Source organism: Podarcis raffonei, chromosome 9 (assembly GCF_027172205.1).
Source record: "Podarcis raffonei isolate rPodRaf1 chromosome 9, rPodRaf1.pri, whole genome shotgun sequence".
NCBI lineage: Eukaryota > Metazoa > Chordata > Lepidosauria > Squamata > Lacertidae > Podarcis > Podarcis raffonei.
This window is the reverse complement of record NC_070610.1, coordinates 14338241-14358021: the sequence shown is the minus strand read 5'-3', so window position 1 is coordinate 14358021 and position 19781 is coordinate 14338241. Positions and strand designations below refer to the sequence as shown.

The following is a 19781-nucleotide window of genomic DNA, read 5'->3' as shown; positions in this document are numbered from 1 at the left end:
CACTCTGGCGGGAAGGTAAACGGCGTTTCCATGTGCTGCTCTGATTCTCAAGAAGTGGCTTAGTCATGCTGGCCACATGAACCGGAAGCTGTACGCCAGCTCCCTCGGCCAATAAAGCAAGAGGAGAGCCGCAACCCCAGCGTCGGGCACGACTCGACCTAATGGTCAGGGGTCCTTCTATAACCAATACTTCCCAATGTCTGTATATCTTGGGTCTACAGATGGCAACAACTTCCACAATCCTTGGCAGAAGCCCAAAAATCCCCTTCGGTCGAGGCAGGTGAGTCTGAATGGTTTCACTGAAGGAGCACAGAAGCGGCAGGGCTGAACTTGAGCCGTGTGAAAGGGGGCCCATCTTCAGCCTGTACGAAGTGGCGAAGCGAAACAAGGACAAGGAGACCAGGCTGGGCTTCAGCGGACGCGTCTATGACATCCCCCGCTTCCACAGCAAGCATCCAGATGGAGAGGAGGTTCTGCTCGAAGAAGCTGGTAGAGATGCCACTGAGAACTTTGAAGATATTGGCCACTTATCTTGGATGCCCAAGAGATGCTCGGCGAATGCCTTATAGGAGTGGTTCATCCATGTGACCATAGTCCTAATGACTCCAGGGTTCCAAACAAGTCTCCATCTAAAGAATCAAGTTCTGGACAGCCTGGCTGATCCCTGTTTTGAGAGTTCTAGTCTTGGGATTGATATAAAAAAAGATTTTTTTGAAAAAATCCCTAACCCCAAGGGTCACAATTTCAGCAAAAATCTGAGTTTTGGCAATTCACTCAAAAATGGTGCGAAACGCTTGCAAATGCTCCCCTGAAAGCTTTGGCAGTCGAAACAGAAGGCTTTTTGTCACAGGAAAAGAAATCAGCCCTCAGCAACTTAATCGGCGGAAAATAATTTTTTGAAAAAATCCCTAAGTCCCGGGGTCACAATTTCAGAAAAAATGTGACTTTTGGCAATTCACTCAAAAATGGTGCCCAACGGTTGCAAATGCTCCCCTGAAAGGTTTGGCGGTCGAAACAGAAGGCTTTTTTTACAGGACTGGAAATCAGACCTCGACAACTTAAGCAGTAGAAAAATATTTTTTTGAAAAAATCCCTAAGCCCCGGGATCACAATTTCAGAAAAAAATCTGACTTTCGGCAATTCACTCAAAAATGGTGCCCAACGGTGGCAAATGCTCCCTTGAAAGGTTTGGCGATTGAAACAGAAGGCTTTTTATCACAGGACAAGAAATCAGACCTCGAGAACTTAACCGGCAGAAAAATATTTTTTTGAAAAAATCTCTAAGCCCCGGGGTCACAATTTCAGAAAAAAATGTGACTTTCGGCAATTCACTCAAAAATGCTGCCCAGCGGTTGCAAATGCTCGCCTGAAAGGTTTGGCGGTCGAAACAGAAGGCTTTTTTTCACAGGACTAGAAATCAGACCTCGACAACTTAACCGGTGGAAAAAATTTTTTTTGAAAAAATCGCTAAGACCCGGGGTCACAATTTCAGAAAAAATGTGACTTTCGGCACTTCACTCAAAAATGGTGCCCAGCGGTTGAAAATGCTCCACTGAAAGGTTTGGCGGTCGAAACAGAAGGATTTTTACCACAGAACAAGAAATCAGACCTCGACAACTTAACCGGCGGAAGATTTTTTTGAAAAAATCCCAAAGCCCCGGGGTCACAATTTCAGAAAAAAATCTGACTTTCGGCAATTCACTCAAAAATGGTGCCCAACGGTGGCAAATGCTACCCTGAAAGTTTTGGCGATTGAAACAGAAGGCTTTTTATCACAGAACAAGAAATCAGACCTCGAGAAATTAACCGGCAGAAAAATACTTTTTTGAAAAAATCTCTAAGCCCCGGGGTCACAATTTCAGAAAAAATCTGACTTTCGGCAATTCACTCAAAAATGGTGTCTAGCGGTTGCAAATGCTCCCCTGAAAGGTTTGGCGGTCGAAACAGAAGGCTTTTTATGACAGGACTAGAAATCAGACCTTGACAACTTAACGGGCGGAAGAAGATTTTTGTGAAAAAATCACTAAGCCCTGGGGTCACAATTTCAGAAAAAATGTGACTTTCGGCAATTCACTCAAAAATGGTGCCCAGAAGTTGAAAATACTTCCCTGAAAGGTTTGGCGGTCGAAACACAAGGCTTTTTTTCACAGGACTAGAAATCAGACCTCGACAACTTAACCGGTGGAAAAATGTTTTTTTGAAAAATCCCTAAACCCCACGTTCGGAATTTCAGAAAAAATGTGACTTTTGGCAATTCACTCAAAAATGGTGCCCACCAGTTGCAAAGGCTCCCTGCGAAGGTTTGGCGGTCGAAACAGAAGGCTTTTTTTCACAGGACAAGAAATCAGACCTCGACAACTTAAGCAGTAGAAAAATATTTTTTTGAAAAAATCCCTAAGCCCCGGGGTCACAATTTCAGAAAAAATCTGACTTTCGGCAATTCACTCAAAAATGGTGCCCAACGGTGGCAAATGCTCCCTTGAAAGGTTTGGCGATTGAAACAGAAGGCTTTTTAACACAGGACAAGAAATCAGACCTCGAGAACTTAACCGGCAGGAAAATATTTTTTTGAAAAAATCTCTAAGCCCCGGGGTCACAATTTCAGAAAAAATGTGACTTTCGGCAATTCACTCAAAAATGGTGCCCAGCGGTTGCAAATGCTCCCCTGAAAGGTTTGGCGGTCGAAACAGAAGGCTTTTTTTCACAGGACTAGAAATCAGACCTCGACAACTTAACCGGTGGAAAAATATTTCTTTGAAAAAATCCCTAAGCCCCGGGGTCACAATTTCAGAAAAAATGTGACTTTCGGCAATTCACTCAAAAATGGTGCCCAGCGGTTGCAAATGCTCCCCTGAAAGGTTTGGCGGTCAAAACAGAAGGCTTTTTACCACAGGACAAGAAATCAGACCTCGACAACTTAAACGGCAGAAGAAGATTTTTTTGAACAAATCCCTACGCCCCGGGGTCACAATTTCAGAAAAAATCTGACTTTCGGCAATTCACTCAAAAATGGTGTCTAGCGGTTGCAAATGCTCCCCTGAAAGGTTTGGCGGTCAAAACAGAAGGCTTTTTACCACAGGACAAGAAATCAGACCTCGACAACTTAAACGGCAGAAGAAGATTTTTTTGAAAAAATCCCTACGCCCCGGGGTCACAATTTCAGAAAAAATGTGACTTTCGGCAATTCACTCAAAAATGGTCCCCAACGGTTGCAAATGCTCCCCTGAAAGGTTTGGTGGTCGAAACAGAAGGCTTTTTACCACAGGACAAGAAATCAGACCTCGACAACTTAACCGGTGGAAAAATATTTTTTTGAAAAATTCCCTGGCCCCGGGGTCACAATTTCTGAAAAAATCTGACTTTCGGCAATTCACTCAAAAATGGTGCCCAAAAGTTGCAAATGCTCCCCTGAAAGGTTTGGCGGTCGAAACAGAAGGCTTTTTATCACAGGACAAGAAATCAGACCTCGACAACTTAACGGTGGAAAAATATTTTTTAGAAAAAAATCCCAAAGCCCCGGGGTCACAATTTCAGAAAAAATGTGACTTTTGGCAATTCACTCAAAAATGGTGCCCAGCGGTTGCAAATGCTCCCCTGAAAGGTTTGGCGATTGAAACAGAAGGCTTTTTATCACAGGACTAGAAATCAGACCTCAACAACGTAACCAGCGGGAGATTTTTTTAAAAAAAATCCCTAAGCCCCGGGGGTCACAATTTCATGAAAAAATCTGACTTTCGGCAATTCACTCAAAAGTGGTGCCCAACGGTTGCAAATGCTCCCCTGAAAGGTTTGGCGGTCAAAAGAGAAGGTTTTTTTACAGGACTGGAAATCAGACCTCGACAACTTAAGCAGTAGAAAAATCTTTTTTTGAAAAAATCCCTAAGCCCCGGGGTCACAATTTCAGGAAAAAATCTGACTTTCGGCAATTCACTCAAAAGTGCTGCCCAACGGTTGCAAATGCTCCCCTGAAAGGTTTGGCGGTCAAAACAGAAGGCTTTTTATCACAGGACAAGAAATCAGACCTTGACAACTTAACCGGCAGAAGATATTTTGAAAAAATTCCTAAGCCCCGGGGTCACAATTTCAGAAAAAATGTGACTTTCGGCAATTCACTCAAAAATGGTGCCCAATGGTGGCAAATGCTCCCTCGAAAGGTTTGGCGATTGAAACAGAAGGCTTTTTAACACAGGACAAGAAATCAGACCTCGAGAACTTAACCGGCAGGAAAATATTTTTTTGAAAAAATCTCTAAGCCCCGGGGTCACAATTTCAGAAAAAATGTGACTTTCGGCAATTCACTCAAAAATGGTGCCCAGCGGTTGCAAATGCTCCCCTGAAAGGTTTGGCGGTCGAAACAGAAGGCTTTTTTTCACAGGACTAGAAATCAGACCTCGACAACTTAACCGGTGGAAAAATATTTCTTTGAAAAAATCCCTAAGCCCCGGGGTCACAATTTCTGAAAAAATGTGACTTTCGGCAATTCACTCAAAAATGGTGCCCAGCAGTTGCAAATGCTCCCCTGAAAGATTTGGCGGTCGAAACAGAAGGCTTTTTATCACAGGACAAGAAATCAGACCTCGAGAACTTAACCGGCAGAAAAATAGTTTTTTGAAAAAATCTCTAAGCCCCGGGGTCACAATTTCAGAAAAAATCTGACTTTCGGCAATTCACTCAAAAATGTTGTCTAGCGGTTGCAAATGCTCCCGTGAAAGGTTTGGCGGTCAAAACAGAAGGCTTTTTACCACAGGACAAGAAATCAGACCTCGACAACTTAACCGGTGGAAAAATATTTTTTTGAAAAATTCCCTGGCCCCGGGGTCACAATTTCTGAAAAAATCTGACTTTCGGCAATTCACTCAAAAATGGTGCCCAAAAGTTGCAAATGCTCCCCTGAAAGGTTTGGCGGTCGAAACAGAAGGCTTTTTATCACAGGACAAGAAATCAGACCTCGACAACTTAACCGGTGGAAAAATATTTTTTAGAAAAAAATCCCAAAGCCCCGGGGTCACAATTTCAGAAAAAATGTGACTTTTGGCAATTCACTCAAAAATGGTGCCCAGCGGTTGCAAATGCTCCCCTGAAAGGTTTGGCGATTGAAACAGAAGGCTTTTTATCACAGGACTAGAAATCAGACCTCAACAACGTAACCAGCGGGAGATTTTTTTAAAAAAAATCCCTAAGCCCCGGGGGTCACAATTTCATGAAAAAATCTGACTTTCGGCAATTCACTCAAAAGTGGTGCCCAACGGTTGCAAATGCTCCCCTGAAATGTTTGGCGGTCAAAACAGAAGGTTTTTTTACAGGACTGGAAATCAGACCTCGACAACTTAAGCAGTAGAAAAATCTTTTTTTGAAAAAATCCCTAAGCCCCGGGGTCACAATTTCAGGAAAAAATCTGACTTTCGGCAATTCACTCAAAAGTGCTGCCCAACGGTTGCAAATGCTCCCCTGAAAGGTTTGGCGATCAAAACAGAAGGCTTTTTATCACAGGACAAGAAATCAGACCTTGACAACTTAACCGGCAGAAGATATTTTGAAAAAATTCCTAAGCCCCGGGGTCACAATTTCAGAAAAAATGTGACTTTCGGCAATTCACTCAAAAATGGTGCCCAATGGTGGCAAATGCTCCCTCGAAAGGTTTGGCGATTGAAACAGAAGGCTTTTTAACACAGGACAAGAAATCAGACCTCGAGAACTTAACCGGCAGGAAAATATTTTTTTGAAAAAATCTCTAAGCCCCGGGGTCACAATTTCAGAAAAAATGTGACTTTCGGCAATTCACTCAAAAATGGTGCCCAGCGGTTGCAAATGCTCCCCTGAAAGGTTTGGCGGTCGAAACAGAAGGCTTTTTTTCACAGGACTAGAAATCAGACCTCGACAACTTAACCGGTGGAAAAATATTTCTTTGAAAAAATCCCTAAGCCCCGGGGTCACAATTTCAGAAAAAATGTGACTTTCGGCAATTCACTCAAAAATGGTGCCCAGCAGTTGCAAATGCTCCCCTGAAAGATTTGGCGGTCGAAACAGAAGGCTTTTTATCACAGGACAAGAAATCAGACCTCGAGAACTTAACCGGCAGAAAAATAGTTTTTTGAAAAAATCTCTAAGCCCCGGGGTCACAATTTCAGAAAAAATCTGACTTTCGGCAATTCACTCAAAAATGGTGTCTAGCGGTTGCAAATGCTACCCTGAAAGGTTTGGCGGTCAAAACAGAAGGCTTTTTACCACAGGACAAGAAATCAGACCTCGACAACTTAAACGGCAGAAGAAGATTTTTTTGAAAAAATCCCTACGCCCCGGGGTCACAATTTCAGAAAAAATCTGACTTTCGGCAATTCAATCAAAAATGGTGCCCAACGGTTGCGAATGCTCCCCTGAAACGTTTGGCGGTCGAAACAGAAGGCTTTTTACCACAGGACAAGAAATCAGACCTCGAGAACTTAACCGGCAGATAAATAGTTTTTTGAAAAAATCTCTAAGCCCCGGGGTCACAATTTTAGAAAAAATGTGACTTTCGGCAATTCACTCAAAAATGGTCCCCAACGGTTGCAAATGCTCCCCTGAAAGGTTTGGTGGTCGAAACAGAAGGCTTTTTACCACAGGACAAGAAATCAGACCTCGACAACTTAACCGGTGGAAAAATATTTTTTTGAAAAATTCCCTGGCCCCGGGGTCACAATTTCTGAAAAAATGTGACTTTCGGCAATTCACTCAAAAATGGTGCCCAGCGGTTGCAAATGCTCCCCTGAAAGGTTTGGCGATTGAAACAGAAAGCTTTTTATCACAGGACAAGAAATCAGACCTCGACAACTTAACCGGCGGAAGAAGATTTTTTTTGAAAAAATCGTTAAGCCAGGGGGTCACAATTTCAGAAAAAATGTGACTTTTGGCAATTCACTCAAAAATGGTGCCCAGCGGTTCAAAATGCTCCCCTGAAAGGTTTGGCGGTCAAAACAGAAGGTTTTTTCACAGGACTAGAAATCAGACCTCGACAACTTAACCAGTGGAAAAATATTTTTTTGAAAAAATCCCTAAGCCCCGGGGTCACAATTTCAGAAGAAATGTGACTTTCGGCAATTCACTCAAAAATGGTGCCCAACGGTTGCAAATGCTCCCCTGAAAGGTTTAGCGGTCGAAACAGAAGGCTTTTTACCACAGGACAAGAAATCAGACCTCGAGAACTTAACCGGCAGATAAATAGTTTATTGAAAAAATCTCTAAGCCCCGGGGTCACAATTTTAGAAAAAATGTGACTTTCGGCAATTCACTCAAAAATGGTCCCCAACGGTGGCAAATGCTCCCCTGAAAGGTTTGGTGGTCGAAACAGAAGGCTTTTTATCACTGGACAAGAAATCAGACCTCGACAACTTAAACGGCAGAAGAAGATTTTTTTGAACAAATCCCTACGCCCCGGGGTCACAATTTCAGAAAAAATCTGACTTTCGGCAATTCACTCAAAAATGGTGTCTAGCGGTTGCAAATGCTCCCCTGAAAGGTTTGGCGGTCGAAACAGAAGGCTTTTTACCACAGGACAAGAAATCAGACCTCGACAACTTAACCGGCGGAAGAAGATTTTTTTGAAAAAATCCTAAGCCACAACTTCACTCAAAAATGGTGCCCAGCGCTTGCAAATGCTCCCCTGAAAGGTTTGGCAATTCATACAGAATGCTTTTTATCACAGGACAAGAAATCAGACCTCGAGAACTTAACCGGCAGAAAAATAGTTTTTTGAAAAAATCTCTAAGCCCCGGGGTCACAATTTCAGAAAAAAATCTGACTTTCGGCACTTCACTCAAAAATGTTGTCTAGCGGTTGCAAATGCTCCCCTGAAAGGTTTGGCGGTCGAAACAGAAGGCTTTTTACCACAGGACAAGAAATCAAACCTCGAGAACTTAACCGGCAGAAGAAGATTTTTTTGAAAAAATCCCTAAGCCCCGGGGTCACAATTTCAGAAAAAATATGACTTTCGGCAATTCACTCAAAAATGGTGCCCAGAAGTCGAAAATACTCCCCTGAAAGGTTTGGCGGTCGAAACACAAGGCTTTTTTTCACAGGACTAGAAATCAGACCTCGACAACTTAACCGGTGGAAAAATGTTTTTTTGAAAAAATCCCTAAGCCCCACGGTCGCAATTTCAGAAAAAATGTGACTTTCGGCAATTCACTCAAAAATGGTGCCCACCAGTTGCAAAGGCTCCCCTCAAAGGTTTGGCGGTCGAAACAGAAGGCTTTTTTTCACAGGACAAGAAATCAGACCTCGACAACTTCACCTGTGGAAAAATAGTTTTTTGAAAAAATCTCTAAGCCCCGGGGTCACAATTTCAGAAAAAATCTGACTTTCGGCAATTCACTCAAAAATGGTGTCTAGCGGTTGCAAATGCTACCCTGAAAGGTTTGGCGGTCAAAACAGAAGGCTTTTTACCACAGGACAAGAAATCAGACCTCGACAACTTAAACGGCAGAAGAAGATTTTTTTGAAAAAATCCCTACGCCCCGGGGTCACAATTTCAGAAAAAATCTGACTTTCGGCAATTCAATCAAAAATGGTGCCCAACGGTTGCGAATGCTCCCCTGAAACGTTTGGCGGTCGAAACAGAAGGCTTTTTACCACAGGACAAGAAATCAGACCTCGAGAACTTAACCGGCAGATAAATAGTTTTTTGAAAAAATCTCTAAGCCCCGGGGTCACAATTTTAGAAAAAATGTGACTTTCGGCAATTCACTCAAAAATGGTCCCCAACGGTTGCAAATGCTCCCCTGAAAGGTTTGGTGGTCGAAACAGAAGGCTTTTTACCACAGGACAAGAAATCAGACCTCGACAACTTAACCGGTGGAAAAATATTTTTTTGAAAAATTCCCTGGCCCCGGGGTCACAATTTCTGAAAAAATGTGACTTTCGGCAATTCACTCAAAAATGGTGCCCAGCGGTTGCAAATGCTCCCCTGAAAGGTTTGGCGATTGAAACAGAAAGCTTTTTATCACAGGACAAGAAATCAGACCTCGACAACTTAACCGGCGGAAGAAGATTTTTTTTGAAAAAATCGTTAAGCCAGGGGGTCACAATTTCAGAAAAAATGTGACTTTTGGCAATTCACTCAAAAATGGTGCCCAGCGGTTCAAAATGCTCCCCTGAAAGGTTTGGCGGTCAAAACAGAAGGTTTTTTCACAGGACTAGAAATCAGACCTCGACAACTTAACCAGTGGAAAAATATTTTTTTGAAAAAATCCCTAAGCCCCGGGGTCACAATTTCAGAAGAAATGTGACTTTCGGCAATTCACTCAAAAATGGTGCCCAACGGTTGCAAATGCTCCCCTGAAAGGTTTAGCGGTCGAAACAGAAGGCTTTTTACCACAGGACAAGAAATCAGACCTCGAGAACTTAACCGGCAGATAAATAGTTTATTGAAAAAATCTCTAAGCCCCGGGGTCACAATTTTAGAAAAAATGTGACTTTCGGCAATTCACTCAAAAATGGTCCCCAACGGTGGCAAATGCTCCCCTGAAAGGTTTGGTGGTCGAAACAGAAGGCTTTTTATCACTGGACAAGAAATCAGACCTCGACAACTTAAACGGCAGAAGAAGATTTTTTTGAACAAATCCCTACGCCCCGGGGTCACAATTTCAGAAAAAATCTGACTTTCGGCAATTCACTCAAAAATGGTGTCTAGCGGTTGCAAATGCTCCCCTGAAAGGTTTGGCGGTCGAAACAGAAGGCTTTTTACCACAGGACAAGAAATCAGACCTCGACAACTTAACCGGCGGAAGAAGATTTTTTTGAAAAAATCCTAAGCCACAACTTCACTCAAAAATGGTGCCCAGCGCTTGCAAATGCTCCCCTGAAAGGTTTGGCAATTCATACAGAATGCTTTTTATCACAGGACAAGAAATCAGACCTCGAGAACTTAACCGGCAGAAAAATAGTTTTTTGAAAAAATCTCTAAGCCCCGGGGTCACAATTTCAGAAAAAAATCTGACTTTCGGCACTTCACTCAAAAATGTTGTCTAGCGGTTGCAAATGCTCCCCTGAAAGGTTTGGCGGTCGAAACAGAAGGCTTTTTACCACAGGACAAGAAATCAAACCTCGAGAACTTAACCGGCAGAAGAAGATTTTTTTGAAAAAATCCCTAAGCCCCGGGGTCACAATTTCAGAAAAAATATGACTTTCGGCAATTCACTCAAAAATGGTGCCCAGAAGTCGAAAATACTCCCCTGAAAGGTTTGGCGGTCGAAACACAAGGCTTTTTTTCACAGGACTAGAAATCAGACCTCGACAACTTAACCGGTGGAAAAATGTTTTTTTGAAAAAATCCCTAAGCCCCACGGTCGCAATTTCAGAAAAAATGTGACTTTCGGCAATTCACTCAAAAATGGTGCCCACCAGTTGCAAAGGCTCCCCTCAAAGGTTTGGCGGTCGAAACAGAAGGCTTTTTTTCACAGGACAAGAAATCAGACCTCGACAACTTCACCTGTGGAAAAATAGTTTTTTGAAAAAATCTCTAAGCCCCGGGGTCACAATTTCAGAAAAAATCTGACTTTCGGCAATTCACTCAAAAATGGTGTCTAGCGGTTGCAAATGCTACCCTGAAAGGTTTGGCGGTCAAAACAGAAGGCTTTTTACCACAGGACAAGAAATCAGACCTCGACAACTTAAACGGCAGAAGAAGATTTTTTTGAAAAAATCCCTACGCCCCGGGGTCACAATTTCAGAAAAAATCTGACTTTCGGCAATTCAATCAAAAATGGTGCCCAACGGTTGCGAATGCTCCCCTGAAACGTTTGGCGGTCGAAACAGAAGGCTTTTTACCACAGGACAAGAAATCAGACCTCGAGAACTTAACCGGCAGATAAATAGTTTTTTGAAAAAATCTCTAAGCCCCGGGGTCACAATTTTAGAAAAAATGTGACTTTCGGCAATTCACTCAAAAATGGTCCCCAACGGTTGCAAATGCTCCCCTGAAAGGTTTGGTGGTCGAAACAGAAGGCTTTTTACCACAGGACAAGAAATCAGACCTCGACAACTTAACCGGTGGAAAAATATTTTTTTGAAAAATTCCCTGGCCCCGGGGTCACAATTTCTGAAAAAATGTGACTTTCGGCAATTCACTCAAAAATGGTGCCCAGCGGTTGCAAATGCTCCCCTGAAAGGTTTGGCGATTGAAACAGAAAGCTTTTTATCACAGGACAAGAAATCAGACCTCGACAACTTAACCGGCGGAAGAAGATTTTTTTTGAAAAAATCGTTAAGCCAGGGGGTCACAATTTCAGAAAAAATGTGACTTTTGGCAATTCACTCAAAAATGGTGCCCAGCGGTTCAAAATGCTCCCCTGAAAGGTTTGGCGGTCAAAACAGAAGGTTTTTTCACAGGACTAGAAATCAGACCTCGACAACTTAACCAGTGGAAAAATATTTTTTTGAAAAAATCCCTAAGCCCCGGGGTCACAATTTCAGAAGAAATGTGACTTTCGGCAATTCACTCAAAAATGGTGCCCAACGGTTGCAAATGCTCCCCTGAAAGGTTTAGCGGTCGAAACAGAAGGCTTTTTACCACAGGACAAGAAATCAGACCTCGAGAACTTAACCGGCAGATAAATAGTTTATTGAAAAAATCTCTAAGCCCCGGGGTCACAATTTTAGAAAAAATGTGACTTTCGGCAATTCACTCAAAAATGGTCCCCAACGGTGGCAAATGCTCCCCTGAAAGGTTTGGTGGTCGAAACTGAAGGCTTTTTATCACTGGACAAGAAATCAGACCTCGACAACTTAAACGGCAGAAGAAGATTTTTTTGAACAAATCCCTACGCCCCGGGGTCACAATTTCAGAAAAAATCTGACTTTCGGCAATTCACTCAAAAATGGTGTCTAGCGGTTGCAAATGCTCCCCTGAAAGGTTTGGCGGTCGAAACAGAAGGCTTTTTACCACAGGACAAGAAATCAGACCTCGACAACTTAACCGGCGGAAGAAGATTTTTTTGAAAAAATCCTAAGCCACAACTTCACTCAAAAATGGTGCCCAGCGCTTGCAAATGCTCCCCTGAAAGGTTTGGCAATTCATACAGAATGCTTTTTATCACAGGACAAGAAATCAGACCTCGAGAACTTAACCGGCAGAAGAAGATTTTTTTGAAAAAATCCCTAAGCCCCGGGGTCACAATTTCAGAAAAAATATGACTTTCGGCAATTCACTCAAAAATGGTGCCCAGAAGTCGAAAATACTCCCCTGAAAGGTTTGGCGGTCGAAACACAAGGCTTTTTTTCACAGGACTAGAAATCAGACCTCGACAACTTAACCGGTGGAAAAATGTTTTTTTGAAAAAATCCCTAAGCCCCACGGTCGCAATTTCAGAAAAAATGTGACTTTCGGCAATTCACTCAAAAATGGTGCCCACCAGTTGCAAAGGCTCCCCTCAAAGGTTTGGCGGTCGAAACAGAAGGCTTTTTTTCACAGGACAAGAAATCAGACCTCGACAACTTCACCTGTGGAAAAATATTTTTTTGAAAAAATCCCTAAGCCCCGGGGTCACAATTTCAGAAAAAATGTGACTTTTGGCAATTCACTCAAAAATGGTGCCCAGCGGTTGCAAATGCTCCCCTGAAAGGTTTGGCGGTCAAAACAGAAGGCTTTTTTTACAGGACTGGAAATCAGACCTCGACAACTTAAGCAGTAGAAAAATATTTTTTTGAAAAAATCCCTAAGCCCCGGGGTCACAATTTCAGAAAAAATCTGACTTTCGGCAATTCACTCAAAAATGGTGCCCAACTGTGGCAAATGCTCCCTTGAAAGGTTTGGCGATTGAAACAGAAGGCTTTTTATCACAGGACAAGAAATCAGACCTCGAGAACTTAACCGGCAGAAAAATAGTTTTTTGAAAAAATCTCTAAGCCCCGGGGTCACAATTTCAGAAAAAATCTGACTTTCGGCAATTCACTCAAAAATGGTGTCTAGCGGTTGCAAATGCTACCCTGAAAGGTTTGGCGGTCAAAACAGAAGACTTTTTACCACAGGACAAGAAATCAGACCTCGACAACTTAAACGGCAGAAGAAGATTTTTTTGAAAAAATCCCTACGCCCCGGGGTCACAATTTCAGAAAAAATCTGACTTTCGGCAATTCAATCAAAAATGGTGCCCAACGGTTGCGAATGCTCCCCTGAAACGTTTGGCGGTCGAAACAGAAGGCTTTTTACCACAGGACAAGAAATCAGACCTCGAGAACTTAACCGGCAGATAAATAGTTTTTTGAAAAAATCTCTAAGCCCCGGGGTCACAATTTTAGAAAAAATGTGACTTTCGGCAATTCACTCAAAAATGGTCCCCAACGGTTGCAAATGCTCCCCTGAAAGGTTTGGTGGTCGAAACAGAAGGCTTTTTACCACAGGACAAGAAATCAGACCTCGACAACTTAACCGGTGGAAAAATATTTTTTTGAAAAATTCCCTGGCCCCGGGGTCACAATTTCTGAAAAAATCTGACTTTCGGCAATTCACTCAAAAATGGAGCCCAACAGTGGCACATGCTCCTCTGAAAGGTTTGGCGGTCGAAACAGAAGGCTTTTTATCACAGGACAAGAAATCAGACCTCGAGAACTTAACCGGCAGAAAAATAGTTTTTTGAAAAAATCTCTAAGCCCCGGAGTCACAATTTCAGAAAAAATCTGACTTTCGGCAATTCACTCAAAAATGGTGTCTAGCGGTTGCAAATGCTCCCCTGAAAGGTTTGGCGGTCGAAACAGAAGGCTTTTTACCACAGGACAAGAAATCAGACCTCGACAACTTAAACGGCAGAAGAAGATTTTTTTGAAAAAATCCCTAAGCCCCGGTGTCACAATTTCAGAAAAAATCTGACTTTCGGCAATTCACTCAAAAATGGAGCCCAACAGTGGCACATGCTCCTCTGAAAGGTTTGGCGGTCGAAACAGAAGGCTTCTTACCAGAGGACAAGAAATCAGACCTCGACAACTTCAACGGCGGAAGAAGATTTTTTTGAAAAAATCCCTAAGCCCCAGGGTCACAATTTCAGAAAAAAATCTGACTTTCGGCAATTCACTCAAAAATGGTCCCCAACGGTTGCAAATGCTCCCCTGAAAGGTTTGGTGGTCGAAACAGAAGGCTTTTTACCACAGGACAAGAAATCAGACCTCGACAACTTAACCGGTGGAAAAATATTTTTTTGAAAAATTCCCTCGCCCCGGGGTCACAATTTCAGAAAAAATCTGACTTTCGGCAATTCACTCAAAAATGGTGCCCAAAAGTTGCAAATGCTCCCCTGAAAGGTTTGGCGGTCGAAACAGAAGGCTTTTTATCACAGGACAAGAAATCAGACCTCGACAACTTAACCGGTGGAAAAATATTTTTTAGAAAAAAATCCCAAAGCCCCGGGGTCACAATTTCAGAAAAAATGTGACTTTTGGCAATTCACTCAAAAATGGTGCCCAGCGGTTGCAAATGCTCCCCTGAAAGGTTTGGCGATTGAAACAGAAGGCTTTTTATCACAGGACTAGAAATGAGACCTCAACAACGTAACCAGCGCGAGATTTTTTTTAAAAAAATCCCTAAGCCCCGGGGGTCACAATTTCATGAAAAAATCTGACTTTCGGCAATTCACTCAAAAGTGGTGCCCAACGGTTGCAAATGCTCCCCTGAAATGTTTGGCGGTCAAAACAGAAGGTTTTTTTACAGGACTGGAAATCAGACCTCGACAACTTAAGCAGTAGAAAAATCTTTTTTTGAAAAAATCCCTAAGCCCCGGGGTCACAATTTCAGGAAAAAATCTGACTTTCGGCAATTCACTCAAAAGTGCTGCCCAACGGTTGCAAATGCTCCCCTGAAAGGTTTGGCGGTCAAAACAGAAGGCTTTTTATCACAGGACAAGAAATCAGACCTTGACAACTTAACCGGCAGAAGATATTTTGAAAAAATTCCTAAGCCCCGGGGTCACAATTTCAGAAGAAATGTGACTTTCGGCAATTCACTCAAAAATGGTGCCCAGCGGTTGCAAATGCTCCCCTGAAAGGTTTGGCGATTGAAACAGAAAGCTTTTTATCACAGGACAAGAAATCAGACCTCGACAACTTAACCGGCGGAAGAAGATTTTTTTTGAAAAAATCGTTAAGCCAGGGGGTCACAATTTCAGAAAAAATGTGACTTTTGGCAATTCACTCAAAAATGGTGCCCAGCGGTTCAAAATGCTCCCCTGAAAGGTTTGGCGGTCAAAACAGAAGGTTTTTTCACAGGACTAGAAATCAGACCTCGACAACTTAACCAGTGGAAAAATATTTTTTTGAAAAAATCCCTAAGCCCCGGGGTCACAATTTCAGAAGAAATGTGACTTTCGGCAATTCACTCAAAAATGGTGCCCAACGGTTGCAAATGCTCCCCTGAAAGGTTTAGCGGTCGAAACAGAAGGCTTTTTACCACAGGACAAGAAATCAGACCTCGAGAACTTAACCGGCAGATAAATAGTTTATTGAAAAAATCTCTAAGCCCCGGGGTCACAATTTTAGAAAAAATGTGACTTTCGGCAATTCACTCAAAAATGGTCCCCAACGGTGGCAAATGCTCCCCTGAAAGGTTTGGTGGTCGAACCAGAAGGCTTTTTATCACTGGACAAGAAATCAGACCTCGACAACTTAAACGGCAGAAGAAGATTTTTTTGAACAAATCCCTACGCCCCGGGGTCACAATTTCAGAAAAAATCTGACTTTCGGCAATTCACTCAAAAATGGTGTTTAGCGGTTGCAAATGCTCCCCTGAAAGGTTTGGCGGTCAAAACAGAAGGCTTTTTACCACAGGACAAGAAATCAGACCTCGACAACTTAACCGGCGGAAGAAGATTTTTTTTGAAAAAATCGTTAAGCCCCGGGGTCACAATTTCAGAAAAAATGTGACTTTTGGCAATTCACTCAAAAATGGTGCCCAGCGGTTCCAAATGCTCCCCTGAAAGGTTTGGCGGTCGAAACAGAAGGCTTTTTATCAAAGGACAAGAAATCAGACCTCGACAACTTAACCGGTGGAAAAATATTTTTTTGAAAAATCGTTAAGCCCTGGGGTCACAATTTCAGAAAAAATGTGATTTTGGCAATTCACTCAAAAATGGTGCCCAGCGGTTGCAAATGCTCCCCTGAAAGGTTTGGCGGTCGAAACTGAAGGCTTTTTACCACAGGACAAGAAATCAGACCTCGACAACTTAACCGGCGGAAGAAGATTTTTTTGAAAAAATCTCTAAGCCCCGGGGTCAAAATTTAAGAAAAAATGTGACTTTCGGCAATTCACTCAAAAATGGTGCCCAACGGTTGCAAATGCTCCCCTGAAAGGTTTGGCGGTCGAAACAGAAGGCTTTTTACCACAGGACAAGAAATCAGACCTCGACAACTTAACCGGCGGAAGAAGATTTTTTTGAAAAAATCCTAAGCCACAACTTCACTCAAAAATGGTGCCCAGCGCTTGCAAATGCTCCCCTGAAAGGTTTGGCAATTCATACAGAATGCTTTTTATCACAGGACAAGAAATCAGACCTCGAGAACTTAACCGGCAGAAAAATAGTTTTTTGAAAAAATCTCTAAGCCCCGGGGTCACAATTTCAGAAAAAAATCTGACTTTCGGCACTTCACTCAAAAATGTTGTCTAGCGGTTGCAAATGCTCCCCTGAAAGGTTTGGCGGTCGAAACAGAAGGCTTTTTACCACAGGACAAGAAATCAAACCTCGAGAACTTAACCGGCAGAAGAAGATTTTTTTGAAAAAATCCCTAAGCCCCGGGGTCACAATTTCAGAAAAAATATGACTTTCGGCAATTCACTCAAAAATGGTGCCCAGAAGTCGAAAATACTCCCCTGAAAGGTTTGGCGGTCGAAACACAAGGCTTTTTTTCACAGGACTAGAAATCAGACCTCGACAACTTAACCGGTGGAAAAATGTTTTTTTGAAAAAATCCCTAAGCCCCACGGTCGCAATTTCAGAAAAAATGTGACTTTCGGCAATTCACTCAAAAATGGTGCCCACCAGTTGCAAAGGCTCCCCTCAAAGGTTTGGCGGTCGAAACAGAAGGCTTTTTTTCACAGGACAAGAAATCAGACCTCGACAACTTCACCTGTGGAAAAATATTTTTTTGAAAAAATCCCTAAGCCCCGGGGTCACAATTTCAGAAAAAATGTGACTTTTGGCAATTCACTCAAAAATGGTGCCCAGCGGTTGCAAATGCTCCCCTGAAAGGTTTGGCGGTCAAAACAGAAGGCTTTTTTTACAGGACTGGAAATCAGACCTCGACAACTTAAGCAGTAGAAAAATATTTTTTTGAAAAAATCCCTAAGCCCCGGGGTCACAATTTCAGAAAAAATCTGACTTTCGGCAATTCACTCAAAAATGGTGCCCAACTGTGGCAAATGCTCCCTTGAAAGGTTTGGCGATTGAAACAGAAGGCTTTTTATCACAGGACAAGAAATCAGACCTCGAGAACTTAACCGGCAGAAAAATAGTTTTTTGAAAAAATCTCTAAGCCCCGGGGTCACAATTTCAGAAAAAATCTGACTTTCGGCAATTCACTCAAAAATGGTGTCTAGCGGTTGCAAATGCTACCCTGAAAGGTTTGGCGGTCAAAACAGAAGGCTTTTTACCACAGGACAAGAAATCAGACCTCGAAAACTTAAACGGCAAAAGAAGATTTTTTTGAAAAAATCCCTACGCCCCGGGGTCACAATTTCAGAAAAAATCTGACTTTCGGCAATTCAATCAAAAATGGTGCCCAACGGTTGCGAATGCTCCCCTGAAACGTTTGGCGGTCGAAACAGAAGGCTTTTTACCACAGGACAAGAAATCAGACCTCGAGAACTTAACCGGCAGATAAATAGTTTTTTGAAAAAATCTCTAAGCCCCGGGGTCACAATTTTAGAAAAAATGTGACTTTCGGCAATTCACTCAAAAATGGTCCCCAACGGTTGCAAATGCTCCCCTGAAAGGTTTGGTGGTCGAAACAGAAGGCTTTTTACCACAGGACAAGAAATCAGACCTCGACAACTTAACCGGTGGAAAAATATTTTTTTGAAAAATTCCCTGGCCCCGGGGTCACAATTTCTGAAAAAATGTGACTTTCGGCAATTCACTCAAAAATGGTGCCCAGCGGTTGCAAATGCTCCCCTGAAAGGTTTGGCGATTGAAACAGAAAGCTTTTTATCACAGGACAAGAAACCAGACCTCGACAACTTAACCGGCGGAAGAAGATTTTTTTTGAAAAAATCGTTAAGCCAGGGGGTCACAATTTCAGAAAAAATGTGACTTTTGGCAATTCACTCAAAAATGGTGCCCAGCGGTTCAAAATGCTCCCCTGAAAGGTTTGGCGGTCAAAACAGAAGGTTTTTTCACAGGACTAGAAATCAGACCTCGACAACTTAACCAGTGGAAAAATATTTTTTTGAAAAAATCCCTAAGCCCCGGGGTCACAATTTCAGAAGAAATGTGACTTTCGGCAATTCACTCAAAAATGGTGCCCAACGGTTGCAAATGCTCCCCTGAAAGGTTTAGCGGTCGAAACAGAAGGCTTTTTACCACAGGACAAGAAATCAGACCTCGAGAACTTAACCGGCAGATAAATAGTTTATTGAAAAAATCTCTAAGCCCCGGGGTCACAATTTTAGAAAAAATGTGACTTTCGGCAATTCACTCAAAAATGGTCCCCAACGGTGGCAAATGCTCCCCTGAAAGGTTTGGTGGTCGAAACAGAAGGCTTTTTATCACTGGACAAGAAATCAGACCTCGACAACTTAAACGGCAGAAGAAGATTTTTTTGAACAAATCCCTACGCCCCGGGGTCACAATTTCAGAAAAAATCTGACTTTCGGCAATTCACTCAAAAATGGTGTCTAGCGGTTGCAAATGCTCCCCTGAAAGGTTTGGCGGTCAAAACAGAAGGCTTTTTACCACAGGACAAGAAATCAGACCTCGACAACTTAACCGGCGGAAGAAGATTTTTTTTGAAAAAATCGTTAAGCCCGGGGGTCACAATTTCAGAAAAAATGTGACTTTTGGCAATTCACTCAAAAATGGTGCCCAGCGGTTCCAAATGCTCCCCTGAAAGGTTTGGCGGTCGAAACAGAAGGCTTTTTATCAAAGGACAAGAAATCAGACCTCGACAACTTAACCGGTGGAAAAATATTTTTTTGAAAAATCGTTAAGCCCGGGGGTCACAATTTCAGAAAAAATCTGACTTTCGGCAATTCACTCAAAAATGGTGCCCAGCGGTTGCAAATGCTCCCCTGAAAGGTTTGGCGGTCGAAACTGAAGGCTTTTTACCACAGGACAAGAAATCAGACCTCGACAACTTAACCGGCGGAAGAAGATTTTTTTGAAAAAATCTCTAAGCCCCGGGGTCAAAATTTAAGAAAAAATGTGACTTTCGGCAATTCACTCAAAAATGGTGCCCAACGGTTGCAAATGCTCCCCTGAAAGGTTTGGCGGTCGAAACAGAAGGCTTTTTACCACAGGACAAGAAATCAGACCTCGACAACTTAACCGGCGGATGAAGATTTTTTTGAAAAAATCCTAAGCCACAACTTCACTCAAAAATGGTGCCCAGCGCTTGCAAATGCTCCCCTGAAAGGTTTGGCAATTCATACAGAATGCTTTTTATCACAGGACAAGAAATCAGACCTCGAGAACTTAACCGGCAGAAAAATAGTTTTTTGAAAAAATCTCTAAGCCCCGGGGTCACAATTTCAGAAAAAAATCTGACTTTCGGCACTTCACTCAAAAATGTTGTCTAGCGGTTGCAAATGCTCCCCTGAAAGGTTTGGCGGT

The 19781-nt window shown here is 42.6% G+C and overlaps 1 pseudogene; it reads left to right on the top strand.

Moving 5' to 3' along the window:
• The first annotated feature begins 290 nt into the window (after positions 1-290).
• On the top strand, positions 291-699 carry LOC128420677 (cytochrome b5-like; annotated as a pseudogene).
• The last annotated feature ends 19082 nt before the right edge of the window (positions 700-19781 follow it).